The sequence below is a fragment of the Cervus elaphus genome, chromosome 14 (genome assembly GCF_910594005.1).
Source record: "Cervus elaphus chromosome 14, mCerEla1.1, whole genome shotgun sequence".
In the NCBI taxonomy this organism is placed as follows: domain Eukaryota; kingdom Metazoa; phylum Chordata; class Mammalia; order Artiodactyla; family Cervidae; genus Cervus; species Cervus elaphus.
Genome location: NC_057828.1, coordinates 37,317,739 through 37,345,216, shown reverse-complemented (window position 1 = coordinate 37,345,216; position 27,478 = coordinate 37,317,739). Strand labels below are relative to the sequence as shown.

At 38.0% G+C, this 27,478-nt stretch overlaps 1 protein-coding gene across 7 annotated transcripts in view; it reads right to left on the bottom strand.

Moving 5' to 3' along the window:
• The window catches only part of RGS7 (regulator of G protein signaling 7), a 469,633-nt gene that overhangs the window by 156,712 nt on the left and 285,443 nt on the right, over positions 1-27,478 (bottom strand). The gene's annotated exons all lie outside the window — the stretch shown is intronic.

Genomic DNA, 27,478 nt, shown 5'->3' with positions numbered 1-27,478 from the left:
GCATGTTGGAGGGCATACTGTAAATGGTTGAAAGAAGAGCCAGCAAAGGGGAACAAAAAGCAGGATTAAGTCAGCTGAAACTAGAAAACCGCAGAGTTGAGTGAATGTTATGGGCTGAATCATGTCTCCCAAATTCCTATGCTGAATTCCTAACTCCCAATAATCTAGAATGTGACTGTATTTGGACAGAGTATTTTAAAATGTAGTTAGGAAGGTTGAGGAAGGTTAAGGAAGGTCATTAAGGTTGGACCCTAATCCAATATGATGGGTGTACTTATAAGAGGAAACCAGGACACACACACAGAAAGACCGTATGAATACATGGAGAAGATGGGCGTCTATAAACTAAAGAGAGAGGCCTCACCTGAAACCAACCTTGCTAATACCTTGACCTCAGGTGTAGAGCTTCCAGAACAGCGAGGCAATGCATTTCTGTTGTTTAAGCAGCCAGTATGTGATAACTTTGTTATGGCAGCCCTGGCCAAGCAGTAGAGTAAATGATAAGGCATTTGGGTAGTGCTAAAATAAAAAGACAAGAGACTTGGTATGACTACCTGGGTTTGAGTACCTGAAGGGCACTTTGCTCTAAAGGAATTACCCTGTTGGTGCTGTGAAAAAATATCTAATGATGTAAATAGTCCAAAGTGTGGGGACCTATTGTAGAGCCAGAGAAATGGGATCCCTCTATGGATAAATATTAGCAAGAGAATACACATAGACATAAACTTTTAAGATGAAACGTTTAGCAACATAGCTTTCCTGTTCCTAACTGAACACATCAGGATAAAGTCCCAAAAGGATTAAGAATCATTTTCTTTGATCATCTCCACAGGCAGGTTTACCACCCAGAAAGGAACAATTTGCTGATTGTCTGCAACATGCCAAGAATGAGACTGCATTTTGGGCTATTTTATTCTGCTCTCCAACCTAGCAGAGAAGGCCAAGAGGGAGAAACTAAATTAAAACTCATAGATCAAAAGCTCAACATCTCTTCTAGAAATGTATTTATATATTAGTTACATTCATAACTAATGTTGTGGTTCTGTGACTTTCAAGCAAACATCTTTTGAGGCCAATGCTCCAATTTCCAGCTGATATTATCAATGGGTCTCATCTGAGAAACTCATCATCTAGGGTGTCCTAAGGGGGAGAATGACAACTAGCTCCTGTGCAAGAGGTGAAGAGCTCCATCAGATAGATGCTCGATCCTCTCATCAGAAATGCTGCCCACAGACTCTTTTGGTATCTAACTAGAACTAATATGCATTTTATTTTAACTAAAACTAAATATATAACTCTAGTGATATAAAAGGAAATTTTCTTTTGTCTCAAGCAGAGAAAAGCCTATAAAAAGATGCTTGGAGGAGTATGCTCTCTGGGAGGGCTAGTCCTTTTGGATTAGTCTAAAAAACACACAAGGTTTCTGTTTTTTTCATTCTTATGTTTTGCTTTCTTTTAATGCGACATTTAGTAGAAAATCCTGATTGATGGTCAGAGAAGGATCGAACCTATCAGTCTATAATAAGCCAGATAGGTTTGGGGATCCAAACGCAGAATGATACATGTTCCACTTCCTTCTTAGCATCATGGGAGGGACTGATCTCATGGAATGGCTAACAGCAAAGTGGAGTAGACTCAGGAAGAAATAATGGAATCTGGCCCTGTTTGCTCAAGGAAGATCCATAAGAAGCAGAAGAAGTTCAAACATTCCTGAGGCCCTTGAATGCTTGGCATGGATGCCAGGTGAGAAATATGTTGCCTACTGAGGTTCTCTACAGTGTGGAATGAGGGACTTGTAGATGAAGGTGGCCGGTTATAGACAACAGCAATGATGGTGGTGATGGAGAAAGGAGTGTCTAACATTGACCATGCCCAGAGAACAGACCATGGGCTGCACCAATGCTGGTAAATTTAACATTGGATATAGCCAGGCCAGAGGGCAAGATGCAAAGACAATATAATATGGCAAGAAAAACCTCAGTGAATGTCAGGAAGCATTTAACAAGCGGCTTCCCGTGTGCTGTTTTGGATCTGTCAGGAACCCTCTGGCCCTTATTAATTCCTGAATATTCAGGAATTAAGAGGAGAGGCATGCCTTTCCCAGGGCTGAGGAATCCTGGCATTTCTCATTACGGTGATAAGTACCCTCTTCCTTCTTATGAACCATATGGTAAAAGGTGATTGTTTGCAACTTTCTCTTTGATAGGGATCATCTTATGTTTTGTATATCTGGAATTTTAATCTTTATCTTTGCTGAGAATAACTACCTTGTAAGACAGTATATATGCCCACACCATGTTGATTAAAACACTTTTGCTCCATCAGAGGTTTGGTTCCCATGTCTTTTTTTCTTTCTTTTATTTCCTCTCTCTATCTCTCTATTTCTGGCTGATTCCCTGGAGCGCGGAAGCCGGCTGCGTAACCCAGGGAATATTAGCCTCTACTTTCACTCTCTCATCATCGACTCCAGACCACCAGGTTCCGGCCCATTAAGGGACCAACAAGTGAAGGCCAGTGAGAACCCAAGGAGCAAATTAGGACCTGAAGCCAGCAAGAGGCCCCTCTGGCAAAAGCATGATGTCATATTAACCTACCACCCCTTCCCCAGCCCCCTGCATCAGAATGCTGTCCAAGAAAAGGAAAGGAGAAGGTAAGGGGATCAGGGAAGAAACTTTACCCAAATGACAGTAAGTCATTGGGAAGTGACAGGATAAACAGAAAGTGATTCAGTTATATATAACAGGCAAAATTCAGTCACATTTCATGAAACTTGAAATGAATGAATAGAAATAGGGCTCTCAAGGAAGTTCAGGTCAGTTATTCAGGAATAAAATGGTGTATATGTATGTGTCTATTGATGTCATGGTGATTAATTTTAAAAACCTGAACTAGGGGTTCAAAAGGGAAATTCCTTTCCATTTCAAAACTCAGAAGGCTTGACTACTGCTTCCTCTCTGCTGATGAGAAATCCAGCTCAATAAAAGTGCCTCTTTCCACTCATGCAGAGCAAAAGAAAATCATCTTAGTCAATGGATGTAATGGATTTAAGAAGCTGTAACTTAAAAAGGAAAATAGAGACGTTACCTAGTGTTACACTCCATAATTAAAATGTCTCCACCATAACATATTAGTGAAAGACATAGGGCAGAAGGGGACAAAGAGAGGTGATGTCACTCCTGAGAGTCAGAATATTAATGGGAACTTTGAGCCAAATAATGTGAATGAATACTGTTAAATCCTACTCTCAGTAAAATTCCAGAGAATGAGAGCTGCAGAGAGAATGCCCTTCTCAGGGAACTTCACTAGCATTAGGACATTAACTTGAGAAATGCTAGTGATGGTCTTTTCTAGATGAAAGACTTTAAAACACTATTTCTTAAAAAGGTCTTAGGGTTTCTTTTTCCCCTACAATCTTCCATTTTCTACATTTATTGAATTTTATGTCTCAAAATGGGCTTCCGTGGTGGCTCAGATGGTAAAGAATGTGCAATGCAGGAGACCTGGGTTCGCTCCCTGGGTTGGGAAGATCCCCTAGAGGAGAGCATGGAAACCCACTCCAATATTCTTGCCTGGAGAATCCCCAGAGACAGATGAGCCTGGTGGGCTACAATCCATGGGGTCACAAAGAATCAAACACAGCTGAGCGACTAAGCACAGCACATGTCTTAGAATGCAAAAACTAGATGGCACAACAGTAACTAGCATAGAAGATTAAAATTATTTCTTTCGGTACATACCTTTGCTTACATCCACTTCTCAAAATAAAACTTGAGCCTGCCCAATAAACAGACAGCATTGTCTAGAGAGTATCTATCTATCTATCTATATATTTATGATATTAGCGTTCTATGCAATCTTATCTAAAGATAAAGTTTTAAACATTAATGGATCACACAGCACTTTAATTTTAAATCCACTAGACAGATGCACTTTATATTACTTATCTACAGGTATCCTCAGAATTGAACTATTACAAGCTTTCTCTTGTGTTTTTGGCTATAGACCAAAGGCTATCATAGGACTGTTAAGATAGCAGAAATCACTGGGCCAACCAAGTAACTATAGTCATTTCCCAAACATGAAGACTGCTCAACTTACTTGTTTATTCTTAGCATATTTATTATGTTTCAGGAAGTACCATGATATTATGATGCCTATGATCATATAAAGAAATTAAAATGTTCTCACAAATAACTACAGTATGAAAGTTTCCATATGAGTGGATAGAAATATCTGAAAATCTTGTAAAGAAATAAATCATTCCAGGCTCTGGTGAATAGAAAAGGCATTTCAGCTGGCCTTGAAGAATGGGAAAGTTTTCCTAGATTGAAAGATGAGATCCCCACATGGATAAACAGGCGTGCCAACTGCTTATACAAAACACAGAAATTTTAATGGAAACAACAGGCGGTCTAGTTCAGATGGGGCATAGGTAAATAGAGTGAGATAAAACTAAAAGATTTTAAAGATTTAAAACTAAATTAAAAACTAAAAGATTTCAGAAGACCCCTTCATTTTCCTTCATGTTTATGAGCACTGAAGCCTGAATTGAAAAATTCTCCCATATTCAAACTCATGATAAAGATACCTCTAAATTTAAAGAACCACAGTTTCAAAAAGCCTTGCATTTTTTATCTCCAGGCTCATAGAGAAAGAGCAAGATGTTCTAAGTCAGTTTCTTGGGAGCTGAGGAAAAGTCATGACTTTTAATGATGCATTTTCATTTTACCTGAAATTTTAAGTTTCATTATGCTCATCTGCACCATACTTTCTAGGCTCACTATGCTGCTACAAATTAGAAGACAAAATATAATGCAAAAACTAAAGAATAAAACTTCTCATTTCCAGTTAGGATTCTCACCACTTTTTTTGGTTGCTAATGAAGTAAAGGCTTCCCAGGTGGCCCTAGTGGTAAAGAACCTGCCTTCCAAAGCAGGAGACGTAAGAGATGAGGGTTCGATCCCTAGGTCCAGAAGATCCTCTGGAGAAGGAAATGACAACCCACTCCAGTATTCTTGCCTGGAAAACCCCATGGACAGAGGAGCCTGGCGGGCTACAGTCCATAGGGTCACAAAGAGTCGGACACAAGTGAGCAATGAGCACAGCTTGAATCATTAAAAAATTCCAATGGACAAGACTAACAATTTACCATATGGCTTGATCTCACAGAGATATTTCAAATGAAAGCATATGTTCTGAGATGAGTTTGTTTCCCAGAAGGCTGTCATGGCCTTTTAAATTATAGATTAATTGATTAATAGACGTAGTAAGTAAAATCAACCTCTATTCTTTTACTGTTAGTGTCCTTAAGTCTTTGATCAATTATCACCATCAACTGAATTTATTTCTGTTAATTTAATTAAATAAATGGCAACTGCATATCTGAGATAATTTCAATTAGATCTTTTATCCTTTTAAAAACAAGCATTTTCTTTCTTTCCAATAATTAAGTTAACGTCTATCACAAGAATCAAGTCAGATCAGAATGAGACATTGATGTGCCCCGATTCCCCATGTTTTAGTTGTCTCTTCAGGTTAAAAAATAACCAAGTTCTGTAACCTCTACTATGCTGACAACTCCCATATAAGCAAATTAACAAACTTGTAAAACCCAGCGTGCAATCTCCTTAAGCTGTTGGCTCAGTCCATAACTGGGTCTGAATTCATTATTTAAGTTAATTTATTTAATTTAATTTATCAGGTTATAAGGAAAATCCTCATCTAAAAATGATTAAGCTGGAATTTGGCAGACCTACCTAAAGACCTACTAGTCTTTATTATAAGACTAGTGCAGAAATCACTTACAGAGTAGAGACAGGACAGGATAACATGGTATATGGAAAATAATGAAAAGTTGTAGCCTATATCATACCAAAGGTTTAAAATCCTTAGCAAAAATTTTATATGAAAACTAAACAACATGAAAACAAATACAGATAAGAAAATAAATGAGGTCCAGAAAGTTTAAGTGAATTTGTTGTTGTTGTTTGTTGCTAAGTCTTGCCTGACTCTTTGCTACCCCATGGACTGCAGCATGCCACACTTCCCTGTCCTTCACTATGTCCCAGTGTGCTATGCTTAGTTGTTTAGTCATGTCTGACTCCTTGCAACCCCGTGGACTGTAGCCCACCAGGCTCTTCTGTCCATGTGACTCTCTAGGCAAGAATACTGGGGTGGGTACCCATGCCCTCCTCCAGGGGATCTTCCCAACCCAGGGATTGAACCCAGGTCTCCCACATTGTGGGCAGACTCTTAACCATCTGCGCCACCAGGGAAGCCCGGAGGTTGGTCAAATTCATGTCCACTGAGCAGTAATGCTATCTAACTATCTCCTCTTCTGCCGCCCTCTTCTCTTTTTGTCTTCAATCTTTCCTAGCATCAGGGTCTTTTCCAATGAGTCAGCTTTTTGCATCAGGTGGCCAAAGTATTGGAGCTTCAGCTTCAGCATCAGTCCTTCCAATGAATACTCAGGGTTGATTTCCTTTAGGATTGACTGGTTTGATCTTGCAGTCCAAGGGACTCTCAAGAGTTTTCTCCAGCATCACAGTTCAAAAGCATAAGTTCTTTGATGCTCAGTCTTCTTTACAGTCCAACTCTCACATTTGTGACTGACTACTGGAAAAATCATAGCTTTGACTATATGGATCGTTATCTGCAAAGTGATGTCTTGGCTTTTTAATATGCAGTCTAGGTTTCTCATAGCTTTCCTTCCAAGGAGCAAGTATCTTAATTTTGTGACTGCAGTCACTGTCAGCAGTGATTTTGGAGCCCAAGAAAATAAAATCTGTCACTGTTTCTACTTTTTCCCCTTTTATTTGCCATGAAGTGATGGGACTGGATGCCATGATCTTAGTTTTTTGAATGTTGAGTTTTGTAATGCATATCAATTTAGGGAGAAGTCTGGGACTAGAATTCTTTTTTCCTTTTATGTAGCATTTATCTGAATTTCTATGTTCAAAATATGTGGTTTTTTTTTTAATACATAGCATACTGTTGGATCTATTTTTTAAATCCAATCTGAAAATCTCTGTCTTAACTTGGTATTTTATACTATTACACTTAAAATGATTATTTATATATTTGGATTAAAATCTCTCATCTTTATTTTCTGCTCACTGCATGTGTTCTTTTTTCACTTCCTTTACTGCTTTAGCTTATTGAGTATTTTATAGCCTTCTATTTTATCTCCACTTTTATGCTTACTTTTATATAAAAATTTTTTATTTAAATAATTTAAAAATTATTTACAAATTGTCCTGGGATAGACAAAATACATCTTAAATTAAATCCACTTTTAAATAACACTACATTACTTCATTAGAACTGCAGGAAGCTGATAACAGAGAGTTCTCAGCTCCTCTCATCTCTGTTCTCATTGCTATGATTTAGTTCATTTATCCATGTGCTATAATTACCTACCATTATTCTCATTATTGATTTTAAAAGCTGTATTTTAGATCAATTAAGAAGAATAAAATAAAAAGATTGTGCTTTACCTTCATTTATTTCTTCTCTGATGCTCATTCTTTCATTGTGTACATGCAAGCTTCTGACTTGTGTCATTTAACTTCTGCCTGAATAATTTAACATTTCTTGCAAGGCAAGTCTACTTCACTCTGAGAAAGTATTTCTATGTCTCCGTTCAAGTCAAGTTAGGTAAACACAAAATTATAGGAAGACAGATATTTCTTTCAATACTTCAAGGAGTTCACTCCATTCTCGATTGCATAGTTTCTGATAAGTCTTCTCTAATTCTTGTGCATTTTCCTACATAAAAGGTGATTTTCATCCTCATCTGTCTTCTTGAAGACTTTCTCTTTTTTTGGTTTACCACAATTTGGGTATAATATGCTTAGGTTTTTGTTCTTTTATTCCTTAAAAAAAATTCCTACTTTACCTTCTGTTCTCTTATATTGTCTATTTTTCCTACTAGCTGTTGTGTGTGCTCAGTCGTGTCTGACTCTTTGCGACTCTGGACTGTAGCTCCCCAGCTCTTTTGTCCATAGAATTTTCTCGGCAGAATACTGGAGTTGGCTGCCATTTCCTACTCTAAAGGATCTTCCTGACCCAGGGATCAAACCCATGTACCTTGAATCTCCTGCAATGGCAGGTGGATTCTTTACCAACTGTGCCTGCCACCTGGGAAGCCCTACTACAGCATGTTATATTTTAATTACTATTATGCTAAATTCTCTGTTTGATAATTCCAATATCTGCGCTCTATCTTAGTCTGATTCTGATGATTAACTTGACTGTGTTTTTTCTCGTCTTTTTGAATGCCTTGTAATTTTTTTTGTTGAAAGCCAGACATGCTACATCAGGTAATAGGGACTAAGAAAAATAAGGCTTTGATGTGAGAATTTCTAATGATATGGCTAGGATTTCAGCTATTAGTTGCAGTTACAGGATCAGAGGCTTCCAATTCCTCCAGGTTGCATTTTTTCATTTGTCTATTTTCGCTTGATTGATTTTTGTCTTCTTCTTGATTTGAGGGCTACTCTTGGTACTAATTCAAGAAGATCTGAGCCTTACTGGTTTTCAAACTCTAATACAGTGTTAATATACTGCAGGCTCATTGATATGGTGGTACGGTATAACAGATAGGAGCATTCTACAATTTTCTGAGTGCTTCTCAGTTATTTAGTAGGGCTGTAACCTTCATGTGTGTTTTTGTCCTATCTTCCTCAAGTGATATAAATTTGTGCTTTTTTCCCACTTTCCCTGCTCTCTTCTCTGGATGTTTCCAGTCTACTTCCTTAAAGAGCTGCCCCTTCATGACTAGCTTTTCTTTTTTCTCAGGGTAGATAGAGTTGGAATTAGAGCAGAATCCCCTTATCCTAGCTATGATAAAGCTCCAGAAAATTCCTTCCCTCTGAAGGGAAGGCCTTTGTTGGGGAAAACAGTCTGGAACACTTACCTTTCCACCCCGCCTGCCAGGGTTCTGAGGGGATCCTTCTCAGAACCTAACCCCGAGAACCTTATGTGCTTCCTAAAGGGAAAGCCCACAGTGTATGAGGACCTTAGCATGACTAGGACTCCCTCACTCTCTGGCTACTCCGCCCTCAGTCTCCACCAGTTTATCGTGGTTACTATTTAAGTGTTCCTACTCTGGTGGCTCGGTGGTAAAGAACCTGCCTGCCAATGCAGGAGATGCACGTGTGATCCCTGGGTAGGGGAGATCCCCTGGAGAAGAAAATGGCAATCCATAGTATTCTTGCCTGGGAAATCCCATGGACAGAAGAGCCCGGCAGGGTGCAGTCCATGGGGATGCAAAGAGTTGGACATGACTCAGCAACTAAACAACAACATAACAACTAATTGAAAATATCTAGTATCTTCTTTTCCCCCTAAGGAATCCTGCCCACTCCCTTCCTGTTCTCATGTGGTATTTCCATAAATGCAACTATCTCTCTATAGGTTTCAGGGTGGCAGGTAACTGATAGGTCTAGGATAGGTCCCTGATTTAAGTTTGTCCAGATTTTTCTTACTGTAAGGATGGGAGTGATTAATTACAAGTTCTTTGTATATTGGAGGTGAAAGTAGCAGTCGCATTTCCTGATGACCTCAGTTCTCTGATAGGTCTAGGATAGGTCCCTGATTTAAGTTTGTCCAGATTTTTCTTACTGTAAGGATGGGAGTGATTAATTACAAGTTCTTTGTATATTGGAGGTGAAAGTAGCAGTCGCATTTCCTCTTTTCTGTGAGAATCTTAGCAAGTTACTAAATCCATTTTTGCATTTTTAAAATCTGATGTTCATTCAATGATGATTCCACTCTCCATTATGCCAAAAGACAAGTTTGACTCCAAAAGGAATGAAATCTTGATTTGCCCACTTGATTTAGGGCTACATAAACATGGCATATTTTTATAATTCAGTGGGTTTTCTTTTATAATAGTTCAGCTACTAGTTGTCTCACATGCTGCATCTAAACAAAACAGAAGAATACAACAAATTGCTCCTTCCAGGGACATGGTTTCTCTAAGTCAATAGAACATGCTTGTATACTTTCCTAGAGCTGCCATAGAAATTACCACATACCACAAACTTGGTGGCTTAAACCGTTCTGGAGGACATAAGTACAAAATCAGGGTTTTGGAATGGCCATGCTCTCTCTGAAGGATCTTGGGAAAAATTCTTCTTCACGTCTTCCTGCTTCTGGTGGCTCCAGGCACTCCTGGTAGTAGAATCACTCTACTCTCTGCCCCCATTTTCACCTGGCCTTCTCTGCTCTTTCTTCTCCCTTCTCATCTTAATTTTTAAAATATTTATATATATTTGGCTGTGCTGGATCTTCATTGCTGCCTACAGTCTCTAGAGTATGCGGGCCTCAATAGCTGTGGCACACAGGCTTAGCTGCCACACAGCAGGCGGAATCTTCCCAGACCAGGGATCAAACCCATGTCCCCTGCACTGGTGTGCATGCGTGCATGCTAAACCACTTTAGTCATGTCCGGCTCGTTGTGACCCCATGGGCTGTAGCCTGTGAGTCTCCTCTGTCCATGGAGATTCTCCAGGCAAGAATACTAGGGTGGGTTGCCATGCCCTTTTTCAGAGGATCTTCCCAACCCAGGGATCAAACCTGGGTCTCTTTACATCTCCTGCATGGGCAGGCAGGTTCTTTACCTCTAGTGCCACCTGGCAAGGTGGATTCTTAACCACTGGACCATCAGAAAAGTCCTCCTTTCTTATCTCTTATAAGGACACTCATCATCAGTTTTATGGCCCATTCAGATAAAGCAGGGTGGCCTAATCTCAAGATCTTTAACTTCAGCACATCTACAAAGGTTTTTTTTTGTTGTTTTCAAAATAAGCTCACATACAGGTTCTAGGAGTTAGGGGCTGTGGACATACTTTTGAGGGGTCACCATTCAACTTACAAAAATGCATTAGCTAAATTGGTTGCTTCACTGAAACAACTTATCAATTTGGTCAAAGGATTCATCTTAAATCTTTGTGTAAAGTTCTAGATTTCCCTAGAAGAAGAGTGGAATGTGTTAATTGCCTTGCCCAACACAATAGATTCCACTATATAATCATCAGGGCTAAATACTCAATGAAACATGATCAACCATATCAAATTATAGTGTTCTTCTAGAGTGGATCACAATATTTTATCTTCAGAAGCAACTCCGGATCATTCCTTTAAGTAGAGAAAAAGCAAATAATACGGTTCTTATGTTGTAAATGGGAAATTTAGACAGAAGGGTAATTCAGTTAATGTTTACAGTTTAATTAGAAATGCTGACAGAAAGACTTGAAGTGTTGGTAGACCTCCTTATTAGTGCTGTCAACATAACTGCATTTATTGCCTCATCTTAATTTCTTTCTCAAATTCAATTTGGGATCCAGAACCAAAGAAGTTCTATTTTGCATGCATCAGTAGCAATGAACAATTTATGCTTTTCTATCCTCCTCTGTCACACTACAGCAGCTGCTTAGAAGTCCTCATTCTACTGTGATAAGCAGTTTTGTTGTTTTATTTCACACTGGTTCAGTGCACATGCCAGGGATGAGACATAGAGCTGGGTAAATAAGAGAGCAAAGAGACAATAACACTCCATTTCTAAATTTAAAAAAGGTTGTTTCAAAATATAGTTATCTTAATTTCCAAGGTCTGCAATTTGTTTTCAAAATGTTTAAATATTCCCTTAGATATAGTGCTTCAGCTTAGATACATGAGCATATACATATCATTTAGACAGCAAACACACCTCTGGCTGGGAAAGAGCAATACAAAATTGCACAGTTTACTAGAAGTATGGATTCACAAGACCATTTATCCACTTTCAAAATAAAAACTAGGTATCAGCTGACTCAGTGGTGTATGGACAGTTTTAGATTCTCTGTCACTTTTAAAATTATGAAGAGTAACAAGGAGATGGAAGATAGACTATCAACTGGAATTGAATGTCTTTTTCACTACTATTAAAAATGTATGTGGAAATATTCCAAGTAGATATGATAATATTCCAGTTCTGTGTCTTTGCAAAACCTAATCAGTTTCCATTATCAAATAATCATTGATCACTTGGTGTTCCACCTCCATTGCCCTAGTTTATTTTCCAGTACTGGAACATATGTTCTGAGAGACCTGAGAGACCTGAGAGAAATGGTGGGAAAGGATAAGCAACTGAACATATGGCATTTCTAAGTGGGGATGCATAATAGCAGGTATGATAAAGGTGGCTAGTTGCCCCTTGGGTTCTCTCTGAACACTGTGTGTTATGCTGTTTAAGGCAGCAGTTTTTGAGGCAGAACAGGAACTGTATTAGTTAAGCTAAGGAACTAAGAGATAGCTAAGATAACTATATTAACTCTCATTTATTGAGAACTGATTATATGCAAGGCTTGTAATACTCAAGATCCTGCAAGAATACTTGAGCGGGTAACCATTCCCTTCTCCAGGGGATCTTCCGATCTAGGGGTTGAACCTGGGTTTCTCACATTACACTAAGATTCTTTACTGTCTCAGCCACCAGAGAAGTCCCATTAATCCTCACAATAGCCCTATTAAATAGATGTTTTCAACCTCATACAATATATATGGTAAAAGTGAGGTGATCCTATGTGCAGGGCAGCAAAGGAGACACAGAGATAAAGAACAGACTTTTGGACTCTGGGAGAAGGAGAGGGTGGAATGATTTGAGAAAATAGCATATATATATATATATATTACCATATGTAAAACAGATAGCCAGTGGGAGTTTGATGTATGACACAAGGTACCCAAAGCTAGTGTTCTGTGACAACCTGGAGGGATGGAGTGGGAAGGGAGGGGGAAGGGGGTACAGAATGGACGGGACAAATGTATGCCAATGGTTGATTCATACTGATGTATGGCAAAAACCAGCACAATATTGTAAAGTAATTATTCTTCAATTTAAATAAACAAAAAGGCTAAGTGATTTGCCTATGATCTCATTAAATAGAAATTTATGGGCAGGTCCACTTGATTCTAAATCTTTGATGTATATCTGCAACTAACAAGACACTGTAAATCAACTATACTCCAAAGAAAAATATTGAAATTAAAAAACCTTGCAGCTCACTAATTTGAAATGACTATGTATTAACTGAGGATAATTTAGACCAGTTTTCTACTGTGCCCATTTTAAAAAGGAAATGTATCTTTTCATCCCTTTATCTAGAGCAGAATAGGTCAAAGCAATTCTTTGATTGTTATCAAAATGTTGGAGCTTCCCAGGTGGCACAGTGGTAAAGGATCCACCTGTCAATGTAGGACTCAGGTTCAATTCCTGGGTTGGGAAGATCCCCCTGGAGAAGAAAATGGCACCCCACTCCAGTATGCTTGTCTGGAGAATTCCATGGACAGAGGAGCCTGGTGGTACAGTCCATGGGGTCTCAAAGAGTCAGATGAGACTGAGCATGCACAAATACCCAATTAAATTGTTAATTTCTATGATAGTTCAGCAGGTAAAGAATTTTCCTGCAAGGAGACACGAGCTTGATTTGAAGTCTGGCAAGCTACAGTTCAAAGGACTGCAAAAGAGTCGGACGTGACTAAGCATGCATGCACATACCCATGTTACTTTTTGACAATTTCCCATGGAGAGCTACTGATTTTAGAAACTTTGAAGGACTGCAAATGCTTTCATTCCATTGTGTCCACAAGAAGTAGCCTCAGGGGTTAACTGGTTTCAGGCTTTATTATAAGGAAGTCTAAAATACTCTTGGGAAGAGTGAATGTCATCCTTCGGTTTCTGAGAAAAAAATATTTCAACTCATGAAATGCAAAGTATTTTAAGACAAGTGATATACTCTCAAATGCATACATATAGTGGAGGATATGGGCTATCAGGGAAAGTTAAAATACACCATATTTGAAGACAGGCCAGTGGTCAATAGACAGTACTGCTTCTATGTTGTATTGAACATATTCAAATTGCCAATGATTGATTCAAAGACCTTATATGTATTAAGTATTATAATCCCCCCAACAATCTTTTAGATGCTTTCTTTATCCAGGTTCACAGCTAACAGAAGTAAAACAGAAAAGTTCAGATGTTTTCTCAAGGTTACAGAACTGGTAAGCTGAGGTTCAAACCCTCAGCCTAATACCAGGTTCATGCTCTTAACCACTTTACGTGGCTAGGGCTTGGGGCTGTGGCAGGGAGCTTTTCATATTCTACATTGCTAAAAATCACTAAAATCAAATTTCTGGGAAGGAGTAATAACTTTTTCCTTTATCTTGGCCTGGAGAACCACAGAGATGAAGCATGTATAAAAATAGGAAATTATCATACAAAAGCTTTTCTTTGGATGGAGGATGTTGTTGTTGATCAGTTGCTAAATCCTACTCAAATCTTTGTGACCCTATGGACTGTAGAATGCCAGCCTTCTCTGTTCTCCACTATCTCCAGGAGTTTGCTCAAATGCATGTGCAAGTCAGTGAAAGTATTAGTCACTCAGTTGTGTCAAGCTCTTTGTGACCCCAGAGACTGTAGCCCACCAGGCTCCTCTGTCCATCGAATTCTCCAGGCAAGAATACCATAGTAGGTTGCTATTTTCTTCTCCAGGGGTCTTCCCGACCCAGGGACTGAACCTGGGTTTCACACATTGCAGGCACACTTTTCACCGACTGAGCCATTAGGGAAGACCTTACTGAGTCGGTGATGCTATCTGAACATCTCTTCCTCTGCCACTCTCTTTCCCTTTTGCTTTCAATCTTTCCCAGCATCAGTCTTTTCTAATGAGTCAACTCTTCACATCAAGTGGCCAAAGTATTTGAGTTTCAGCTTCAACATCAGTCCCTCCAATTAATATTCAGGGTTGATTTCCTTTAGGATTGTTTGGTTTGTTCTCCTCGTACTCCAAGGGACTCTCAAGAATCTTCTCCAACACCACAATTTGAAAACATCAGCTCTTCAGCACTCAGCCTTCTCGATGGTCCAACTCTCATATCTGTACACAACTACTGGAAAAACCATAGCTTTGACTAGATGGACCTTTGTCAGCAAAGTGATGTCTCTGCTTTGTAATATGCTATCTAGATGGGTCATAGCTTTCCTTCCAAGGAGCAAATGTCTTCTAATTTCATGGCTGCAGTCACTGTTTGCAGTGATTTTGGATCCCAAGAAAAGAAAATCTGTCACTGCTTCCACTTTTTCCCTCTTCTATTTGCCATGAAGTGATGGGACTGGATGCCATGGTCTTATTTTTTGAATGCTGAGTTTTAAGCCACTTTCCTCTCACCTTCATGGAGAGGCTCTCTAGTTCCTCTTCACTTTCTGCCATTAGAGTACTATCAGCTGCATATCTGAGATTGTTGACATTTCTCCCGGCAATCTTGACTTCAGCTGTGATTCATCCAGCCAGGCATTTCTTCTGATGTACTCTGCATATAAGTTAAACAAGAAGGGTGACAATGTACAACCTTGTCATCCTCCTTTCCCAATTTTGAACTAGTCAGTTATTTCATGTGCAGTTCTAACTGTTGCTTCTTGACCCGTATACAGGTTTCCCAGGAGATAGGTAAGGTGGTCCGGTATTACCATCTCTTTAAAAATTTTCCACAGTGTGTTGTGATCCACACAGTCAAAGGTTTTAGCACAGTTAATGAAGCAGAACTAGATATTTTTCTGGAACTCCCTTGCTTTCCCCATTATACAATGTATGTTGGTCATTTGATCTCTGGCTCCTCTGGCTCTTTGAATAGTGAATACTACACTTCATAATAACATAACTAGTACGGGGATCATTTTCAGTGAAATCAGTTACTTGATGAAGCTACTGTAGTACAGAACCCAAATGCCCAGATGCCTACTAGATGATTAACAGATCAATACTGTAAGCAATAGCACATTAATTTTCTTGAAGTGAAGGCATGCTGGTGTTAAAACTGAATCATAATGGGATGATAAATTCCTCAGGGGAAATACAGTCTGAATTATTTATGTTTTTTATTCAGTATGTAGTATAAATGGCATATGGTAATGTAGGCATATATTCTAAATGTAGCAGTACCAGATGGATATCGGCACATTGTCTCTTTAATATATTTTAAAATTCTTTGTAGTACGTAAAGATTTGTAAATAATTAAATGAACAAGTATTTGGTTGGTATCTGTGAATGTTATGCTCTGGATGTTAATAGCCACTTTCATAACAATGAGTCAATAAGCAAGGTAATGGTTTGGCTATATTTACATAGTAGTGAAGAAGACAGACAATTGTAGTATCGCATAAGTGATATTCAGATATTAAGCACTGTGAAGAAAATCAAAAAGATCTTGTGAATATGAGGCACTACTAAATGCCAGGAACACGTTAACAATCATCCCTTCGACCAAGAAATCACATTATTAAATTGAAAGTGTCTATATTAAGTTGTCTGCTAGGAGAGAGTTTGGAACTCATACTCAGTTTGTAGAAATAAATGCAATTATAGTGTGTGCATATCCAAAGCCTTAATGTTATAACATTATACTTGTTATATAGCTACAGATGATATGTGGTTAGAGAATCGAAAAAAGCTAGCATGGTATACAGTCTGTGCCGGTGGATTAACTTTTGTATTAGATTTTTGAGCCAGGAATATATAACTGAGGATGAGATGAAGGAGAGCCCAGAGAGCATTGCACTGCAAAAGCCAATAAAGAAAGTGTTTCAGCCAAGAGATGCTGCTTAAGAGTCAAGTTAAGATGAAAGCAACAAGGAGACCAGTGAGAATCCAAATAGGCATGGCTAGTTCCACTGCGGGTAGGTACCTTTAGATAGGGAAAAAGGGAGAGGCCAAGTAAAGAGACACAACCCAGACATGAAGGAGTCAACAACTCTATTCAACAATATTCTTATTTTTGAGAGGCCTTTCATCTGGGTAGTTAGGAAAAATCCATAACAAGCTTTGAAAGATACAAGATTTCATCCATATTTTTGAGAAACTAGGAGTTAGATGCACGGAGAGGGAAAATGATGTTCCAGGTACGGGTCTGAGCAATGTTGGTAGGTAGGAGAAATCAGTTGTTCGGTTGGGTTGCAACATAACCCTTGGGATAATGGAGAATAAGACTGAAGTCAGGAGTATGGGGAGCATTTTGGAGATGGCTAAATAGGGGTAGGTTTTTGAAGTAGGAAAAAAAAAGCAGAAATTAGAGGAAGATGTTCTACCAGGTGGCACAAATCCAGTGATTTTCTCACTGACAAAAAAATGCAGAAAAAAGATTAAGAATTCAGTAAAATCAACAGTACCCATTTTTCGTTTAGCTTCAGGCACAGACACGAATATTTACTTTCAGTGTGTTTTTTTTTTTATGAAATTTAAAAACGCATAAAATTATGTTCATTCATTCTAAACATAACCTCTCCCCAAGTCTACCATTTTAATTTAAAAAGGCTGAAATAGGGCTTGGAATTGTGGTTTAAAATGATTTTGGTGGCAAGTGAAATATTTTGTAAATGAGCTTCCACCCATCTGCTGTAGAGCCTGTTGTTGCCTTTTGAGCAGAATATTCTGAGTTCAGTGGCATGTAAAAATTAAGAGATTTAATATTTTAAGCCTTTAAGATGAATGTTAATCTGAACAAGAATAAAACCCATGATTATTCTATTACCCTGCATCCCAGGGTTTAATTTAACATCAGTTTTCCCAGCATACTAATCTATTTACTGCTAAATTGAATAATTAAATCCCCCTAAAGGGGATAACACACTCTTACTGACAGCTTGTCTCTAACCTTTGATTTCACAACACTGATACACAAATATACAGATATGGTTGCTTGTGCGCATCAGTTCTGATGTAAACAACAGCTATCAAAAGGACTGTATTAGCATGAACTTACTTCAATTCTCTTTGATGGTATTCACCTTTTTAAATATAGTTGGTAGTTGCTATACGTGAAAGGAAAGTGAAAGTGTTAGTTGGCTCAGTCATGTCTGACTCTTTGCAATCCCACGGACTATATATAGCTGCCAGGCTCCACTATCCATGGAATTCTCCAGGCAAGAATACTGGAGTGGGCAGCGATTCCCTTCTCCAGGGGAGCTTCCTGACCCAGGGATCGAACCTGGGTCTTCCACATTGCAGGCAGGTTCCTTACCATCTGAGTCACCAGGGAAGCCCATATGTGAAATGAAGAGGCACAAATAACAGATATTTCCATTTTACTGATGATAGTCTACAGCTTTCTTCTGAAGGCCTTGAGTGATACACATCACAACATACAGCTTCCAGGTTCGGGCAAGAGCCTTTGATTTAAGCTATTAATTAAGCTAAGTGTAAAGATCACTCTTCTTCGATTGCCACTTTCTCAATAATGTTTGGAAATTTATTTAAAGGAATAGCCAGGTGTGGTTTCCCTCCTACTCCATCCAGGTAATGACAAAACTGGATTGACTGGGAGGCTTAAAAGTGGTTTCTTTTTTCTTTTACATCAGCCATGATTTGTTGAGACAAAAGATACATCGGGGACTGATTGAGAGAGGTTAGTTTCTTTTCTCCTTCAGAGCATCAGGATAAATTTAAGTTGGTGTGTTTTTACAACTTAGGTAATTTTTTCATAAAATAATGCATGTGTGTGTATGCACATGCACGCACACACACTCACCCCTCAGCAGATGGTTCCACCTCCCATCCAGTTGTGCAAATCCAAACCCAGAGTCTCCTTGATCTTTCTTTTCCTCATCCCCATCATCAACAGTCCTATTGGCTCTATCAGCAAAAGAATTTCAAAACCTGACTTATTCTCATCTCCACTGTCACTACCGTAGTCTGAGCAACATCATCCCGGACTATGCCACGGGATCTTTCTTGGTCTCCTGGTTTCCATTCCTCCTCCTAAAGCCATTCTTCACACAACAGCCAAAGTAATAATGAAAACACGCTCCTCTTTAGAAAATTCTATCCACATAATAACAAAGATGGAGGCTGACAGTCCAAGGTCATATCAGGTGATGGGGGGAGCTCAGCTAGGCCAGCACCAAATAACACTCATACCTGTGACCAGAGAACAGTGAGTTTCCTCATACCACCCCTAAACAAACTATATTGAATGAAGGCCTTCTTATTGAAAAGTGGAGGTTCTGATGCTAAAAGGAGGAAGGGATGCTCCACAGCAAAAAACAACTGACATGTCTTACATACTCATGATGAAATTCTCATTGGTTTAAAATGAAAGGAGAAAAATTAAAAATGATATGTTGAAATTTTTATGAAACTAAATATACTTAATTTTTAAAAGTTTATTTTTTACTGCCCTTTCTAAAATTTGAGGGTGATAAAATGCCCTTCCTTTTAATAAATTATACCGATAACAGATTATAGTTTTCTTTTTATGTCTTCACTTGGCAAAATAAGGTTATCAACTGAATGAAAGCTCCCTAAACTTTGGGGAATGCTTAATTTAGAGCATAAATTTCCAAAGTACATTCTAAACTGAAAATGAGGTTGCCTTCAAAAAAAGATGGGGAGAGTTTACTGTCAAATATGCTCAGAAGTGCTGGGTTAAGAAATATTTTTTAAAAAGTATCATTACTACGGGAATTTTCAGAACCTTAAAAATGTTAATGAACACTGTGAAACTCCATAAAGAAGTTATAGTATATAACACAACCCTCAATTATTTTTATTAAGTACTTCTCTCATGAAGAATCATCTTTAAAATTTTTTTTATATTTGAATTTATTTATTTTTAATTGGAGGATAATTGCTTTACAATATTGCATTGGTTTCTGCCATGTATCAACATGAACCAGCCATAAGTATATGTATGTCCCCTTCCTCTTGAGCCTTCCATCCCACCCCTCTAGGTTGTCACAGAGCACCAAGTTGAGCTTCCTGTGTTATACAACAACTTCCCACTAGCTATCTAATTTTACACATGGTAACATATATGTTTCAATTCACCCCATAACATATATCTCTCAATTCACCCCACCCCCTTCTTCTCCCCGCTGAGTCCACAGGTCTGTTCTCTATGTCTGCATCTCCATTGCTACCCTGCAGATAGGTGCATCAGTACCATCTTTCTAGGTTCTGTATATGTGTGTGTTAATATACGATATTTGTCTTTCTCTTTCTGACTTACTTTACTCTGTATAATAGTTTCTAGGTTCATCCACTTATTAGGACTGAGTCGAATATATTCCTTCCTACAGTTGAGTAATATTCCATTGTGTATATGTACCACTGATTCTTTGTCCATTCATCTGTTGATAGACATCTAGATTGCTTCCATGCCCTACCTACTGCAAATAGTGTTGTGATGAACACTGGAGTACATGTGTCTTTTTCAATTATGATTTCCTCAGGGTATATGCCCAGTTGTGGGATTGTTGGGTCATATGGTAGTTTTAGTCCTAGTTTTTTGATGAACCTCCATACTGTTCTCCATACTGGCTGTATTGATTTACATTCCCACCAACACTACATGAGGATTCCCTTTTCTCCACACCTTCTTCACTGTTTACTGTTTGTAGATTTTTTGATGATGGTCATTCTGACTGGTGTGAGGTTATACCTCACTGAAGTTTTGATTTGCATTTCTCTAATAATGAGTGATGTTGAGCATCTTTTCATGCATTTATTAGCCATCTGTACATCTTCTTTGCAGAAATGTCTCTTTAGGTCTTCTGCCTACTTTTTGATTGGGCTGTTTTTCTGGTATTGAGCTGAATGAGCTGCTTATACATTTTGGAGATTAATCCCTTGTCAGTTGTTTCATGAAGAATCATCTTGAGAGACTTATCCTGAGAACTGTTAGTTTAGAGACTCATGAAACACTTAACCATATATTTGATGTTAGCTGATAAGTATAAGCAGGTTTCCCCAGTGACTCTGAAGAATCTACCAGCAGTGCAGGAGCTGCAGGAGATATGGATTTGATCCCTGGATTGAGAAGATCCCCTAGAGGAGGGCATAGCAACCCACTCCAATATTCTTGCCTGGTCACCACAACACCAATCTCACCCTTTTAATCAAGGGGATAATGGCCAGCCCACACTCATAAAAGACATGGCAAGCACTCACAGACTAAAACCAGCCCTTGCACCAAAAATATCAGAGTCACACATGATACACAGGGATACTTCCACATAAAATTAGTCCTTCAAGCACACAGTAGATAACTGTTTTTCCTAAACTCAAAAGAGTCAGAGAAATATGAGTAAAATGACAAAGCAGAGGGACCACTCCCAATGAAAAGATCAAGAGAATGGCTCACATTTCCCACATTCTGTCAGGTACCATGCTCCCTTATCCCTATCACCTAAGTAATTTTCCTATCCCTCTCTTTCCCTCCATCTCCACCAGCACTTCCAATATCTAGGCTGCTAGCACCCTCCCATCTTTCCTAGGTCACTACAATGACTTTCTGTTTTTTTTTTGTCTCTAGTCTTGATCCTTCTACTTTTTCTCTATACATCAGTCAAAGTAACTCATAAAAATGGAAATCTTTGTTCTAATTACATTGTAGCTACTCACTGTAAAATAAAGATGATATTTAAAATATCTATGCACCAGACAGTCAGAGCAAATACCAATTCATTTACAATGAGAAACTGATGTAAATACCACTTTGGACAAGCCATGTCAATCATGCAATTATAACTCCTACTAGTCTGCATACTCAGTTATGTTATACATCAGGTATGTCAGTGTTAGCCTTGGTATGCTTAGCATGTAACTTGATATGCAGTAGTCTGTTGTTGAACAAATGAATAAATATGAATGAGGAGATACTTCAATAAATCAATTAATAAGCCAATATTTTCAACATGATTTCTAGTATCTTGATTCAAGAACAAATTCTTAGCCTACCAGGAATGGGAAGTAATATGGATTTAAGAAATAGTGATCTAAGACTTTAAGCTCACTATTAAATTACATTTGCTGCTTACCTAGCCTTGATATATTAAATCCTACATTTGCATCCATCTCATTCTCTTGTCTCTTTAGGAAAGGGAGTGATTCCCTTTTTTTCCCTTCCACTCCACCTCCATCCACCAGTTTGCTTCTTAAGGACTGGAGTAGGCCCCAAATCTAGAGACTGAGAAGTTTTACTAACGCCTATTGACTGATATTCTGGACTCAGCACAACCGAATTCTCTATTGTCTATCAAGGTTCAGTTTATGCCCAGTTCAACACATATTTGACAAACTCTTATAATACAGAGTTTGTAACACACACTTTCCCTGTAAAAACTCACTGTATGCTAGTGAAAATAAACACACAATAGGTCATTTAAGTAAAAACAAAAACTGTCCAATAGGAAGATTAATCTCATACTTAGAATACTAGCATAATAAGGAACCAAGGATGCTGAGAAAAAAATTAAAAGAGTTTGATACAGTTAATAAAAAAAAAAACTATACTGTTGTATAGTTACACAAAAAAGTTAATAAAGAACAAGCACCAGTGCACAAACTCAGAGCTTTGTAGATTTTGTTAACCTTATATTATGATTTTATTTAATTCTTATTACATTGTAGAGTTACACAATAGTTTTGCCCTCTCGGTATATTATAAAAGACTTCTAAAATTTGTGAAAGTGTTAGTCGCTCAGTCATGTCTGACTCTTTGTGACCCATGGACTGTAGTCTGCAGGCTCCTCTGTCCATGGAATTCTCCAAGCAAGAATACTGGAGTGGGTAGCCATTCTCTTCTCCAGGGGATCTTCCCAACCCAGGGATCGAACCCGGGACTCCTACATAGCAGGCAGATACTGCCTGAGCCAGCAGGGAAGCCCATCCATTCCAAGTGTGTAAGTACTAAGCTAGAGAGACAAACAGGATTCTACAGGAGCATACAGGAAGACAATTAAATCAGTTAAGGAAGGGGAGGATAGGAGATAGGACTTTAGAAGAAGTGATGCTTGAACTAGATTTTGAGAGACAAATTCACCAGGTGAAGGAGGGGAGTTAGGTGAAACAGGCAATCTCTTTGGTAGGATTTTTTCATCATCTTGACTTACAGCTTTCAGTACTCCACGTGGGCCTAAATCATTGTCTGTTTCTTTCTGTAACCTATTAAATCTGCCACAATGAATCTTCACTATTGCTTGAAAAGTATCTTGAGCTCCAAGACCCGTGCTTGCCTTCATCCCAACAGTCAAGAATCATAGATCATTTGTTCCATTCCAGTTAGGGTAGTGTGCTCACAGTTTCTGTTTTTGCTTTTCCTTCAGCGATCATTAAAAATGTCCATTTGTATAATCACTACCCTTCAAAGTCTTATTAGAAATTCTCTTCTATAGGAAGTCTCTCAGAGAGTATAGGCAAGTACACATAAAGAGGCTCTCTTCTAATGAAAAATGACCAACTGTTTAGAATTCTATATTCATAAATACATATCCAAACAATATAGAAATTGGTTTGGCTAAGCATAACTGATTCATTTGACCCAAACTGCAAATTTTCCAGCTAAATGTAGCTAATCTTTCCTTGTTTCACACTGTCCATCATCTCAAGTGCCTGGCACAACAACACCAACACTGTATAATCACAAAGGTTCACTGAATCTTCACCTAGTTTTTATTTAGCCATATTCCTTCAAAATTTCTCACCAACATCGGATTACTGGTGAAAATGTGATTTGAGTGAGTGATGTAGGAAAGCTACGAATTACTAAATATTTTGATGGGAGTTAACAGTTACTAGTTTTGAAGAATTAGAACATTTCATATGGAAGCACACAATATTCCCCTCTAAAATAGGCAATAAGAGTCTTTTTTTCTGGCTTGGATTAGGGCCTCATCAGTTGGCAGGAGAACTGCAAACTCTGTTACACAGAGATTCAGAGCAGAATTACAGCTACTGAGGACGGGAAATTCAAAAAGCAAGCAATTTAGCCCCCAAACAGACACCTGAAACAGAGAATCTGTTCTTCTTAAAAGTATGGGATTTCTCTAATTGATAGCCATTTAAAACTTTCTGCTTTCACCTGCCTTTCTTTTCTTTCGATGCCATCCTCTATTATCAGAAGATGCTCTGAAGTAACAAATGGCTAGAGAATTAACAGGATTTCAATTTAGCACTTCACCGAGTTTCAGTAAAGCTGGCTAACTGATCTCAGTGTAAATTAATGCAAATATTCAAATTAGAAAAACAATCACTAACAAGAAATCATAGGCATAAATGACACCCTTATTTTTCATAACAATTCTCTTACTCAATTCAATTGAACATCTTTTTTGCATTGGACCCATAAACTATGTCCCTTCCTATTTCCCAGCCTTGAGCTATTCTTGCAATTAAACTACTCACTCATCCATCCACTCATTCATTTGGCAAATATTACTGACAACCCATTGTGTGGCAGGCACTGCTCTGATTTTTATTACATTTACAAATGATGGCATTAATATAATAAATGAAATCAGTGTTTGCTTTTACAATCCAGGTAAAATTTACCAAGTTTAAGAATCTTAGAGATCTTGTCTAAAACCCTGGGCATCTGATACTTGAGGGAAATCAAATAACAGGCAGGCTGTGCATTTTGCAGGTCAGTATTTTTTGGTTGCTTTTTTTAAAGACACCTGGATCAAATCACTTGAAGTGCTTGTTTAAAATGCAGATTCATCACCTCAAATCAGATTATCTGGGGTCATGCCCCAGGAATCTGCATTTTAAAACCAGTGCTCCAGGCATTTTTTGTGCACCTAATGTGCCATAAGAATCTCACAGAAGAGGGAGTAGAAAGGAGTTCTGCACACAGTCCCTTCAGCAGGATCATTCTCCCCTTTAAGTTTTTTAATTTATCTGGGTTACTATGTAATATATCCAGAAAAATAGAATCCAGTGCTCGAGCTTCTTTGAAAATTACTTCTTTTAAGTGTAACATCGCTACAAGGTCATATATATCAGATTCTAGGTTGAGCCATCATTATAGTTTCAACATGGTGTAGTGAAGAAAGCATGATTTTGGAATCAGAAAGATAAACCTTCAGTACTTACTAGTTGCATAAGCTTGACAAGCTAATTAATCTGTGCAGCTCTTGGTTTTTTCTTCTATAAAACTGGACAATTAGCAAGGAACAATGACAAGTTAGTTGTTCAGACTGAAATATTTACAGATAAACACCCAGTAACAGTTGGCTTGGATGGGTGCTCTCCAAATTTTAACTACCCTCCCCTCCCCCCCCATCAATTTTGCCAGTTTTAACAGAGTAGCCATATAAAAACTCTTCTGAAATGCTGTTCTTTAAGACCTTACCTTTCTGATGTATAAAATGACAGATGTTAAATTCCCTTTAGAATATGGCACCAGAATCAAGTTCAATTTTTTTGGTTAAAACATTCTTTCTCTTTGATATCAATGTGAATTATACATACCACCATATTTTAGTTTTAGTTACCAGAAAGGCTACAAAGTTAATGTTCAGTAACAGAAAACATTTATTATTCTCCCTACATTGCTTATATTTATTTTTTAAAAATCACTTTTTAATTTATTCATCAATTTTTTTATCCATCCAAGAGATATTATTGAGACTGTGTATTGTCATATGGAAGAGCTATAATTTGATTACCTGGATGTAAATAAATGTTTATTAATTAGCTGAGTGATGTTAGATGAACTATTTATTAGCCTCAAACTTCCAAAGTATTAAACTAGGCTAATAGTTCTTTCATAGAATTGTTATGGAGATTAATTATAAAGTAAATCATATGTAGTACTTAGAACACTATCTGGCATATGGTATGCACTCTAATGATGCTATTTAGCATTATTTACCACACAGAGTAGTTACTGACAATACATAGTAAAAACAGAATGTAAACTATTTCAATTCTTAAGAAGAAGTAAGTTTAGCGCAAGCACATACTATAAATCATGAATTAATAATGCAAAAATGACAAACTCTCATTTATCTCATGCAAAATAATCAATTACTACCTTTATGAAATGTTGATCTTTATTTCACTCTTAACTCTAACCTATTATCCATAAAGGCACTCCTCATTTACCCTCAAGATTATCTGTATCAGTGAATGGATAAGCAATCAGAAACGTAAATGCACTGATCCCATGTTATGAAGAGCAGTATAACTCTGAAGCACCGAGCCTCTTCTAGGATGATCCATGCAAACAATCATGCTGAAAAAAAGACACTTTCAGTTCTGCTTTGCTCTGGTCTTCTTAAGCATAAGCACCACAAATAAAGGAACTACACTTGCAGAAGTCCTGTAGTTAAATAGTTAGTTGAATAGCTCATTTCTGTTTCCTTCTCTCTAACCATCCACCAAGTTCATTACTATTAAAAATAAAACTATGAGATTTGATTAAATATTCACAGTGGGCAACAGTGTACCCTCAACACACAGTTCTTACAGCCTTCTTTCTTTTTTCTGAAGAGCCCTCATCTCTTTAGATGAGCCCAACTGTCTACTCATCTTTCACCTCTCCAGTAATAACTACCCTCCCATCTAAAACCCGCTTAGACACTCACTGAAGCTTTTAAATGAAAGTACTTGACTGACAGAGGAACAAGAACAGCAAAACTGAAATCTATCAGATGCTTGGCGTGGATCACTATTCTAAGATTTCCTCCTGTTGTGAAATTGAACCCTTGCCCCTTTGTTGTAGAAGGAAATAAGAAAGAATCTTCAGGCGAGATTGTTTAGGAGTTTGGTTGTTAAGGAGCTTTTGCAATCACTGGGACGAAAAATCAACTAATTTGTTGATTTGGTGAACAGAGAAGAAATGTATCTTTACTTCACTAAAACACAGTGTCCAACTTTACATCCTTTAGCATCAGGAGGTTTGGATTTCCCAAAGGGCTTAAGTACTAACGAGCTGTGTGAACTTTCCAGCTGAATGTTGTTAAGCCTTAACATACTCATTCTGGTGAAATCCCACAATAGTTAAAGGAAGCCAAAGGAATGAACTCTTTTATGTGCTGTAGCTTGACTTAGCTGTGCCCTCCTTTCTACTGTAATATTTACAACACGGTGTTATGCAGATCATTGTGTTGTCTACTTTACTCTCCCAGTAGGCTGTGAACTCCTTAAGTATAAGAGTTGTCCCTGATTTAACTCTGTATTCCATGATATTAGCTTGACACTTAGTAGACACTTATCAATGTCTAAGTAAGTAAGGACTGAGTGAGAACTATCTTTCCAGGACTTCCAGATACCTATACATTCAGTTAGTAAATAGTCATGAAAAATCAATAGCCTACTTGAAAATTAGAATTTTTCTAGGTACAAGATCTGCAAATATATTAATTATAGATATCACTATAATCAGAACAATAAGTTGTCATGTTTTCTATGATTGGCTTCTTATCTAATAGTAAGATGTACAGGTAATTGCTCCCATCTAAATGATCTGGACAGAGAGTAGAATTGATGGGCTGAGTCCAAAATGGAATATAAAGTAAAGTCATACATTGAGGGTTGTTTGTTTTTTTTAAAAAAAGCAATAGTATCAACTGGGAGCAGACTTGACAGCAACTCAGGAGACATGTTATTGCTGACCATAAGCTTCTCCACCAGTCAGCAGTGGAAAGAAGCTAAT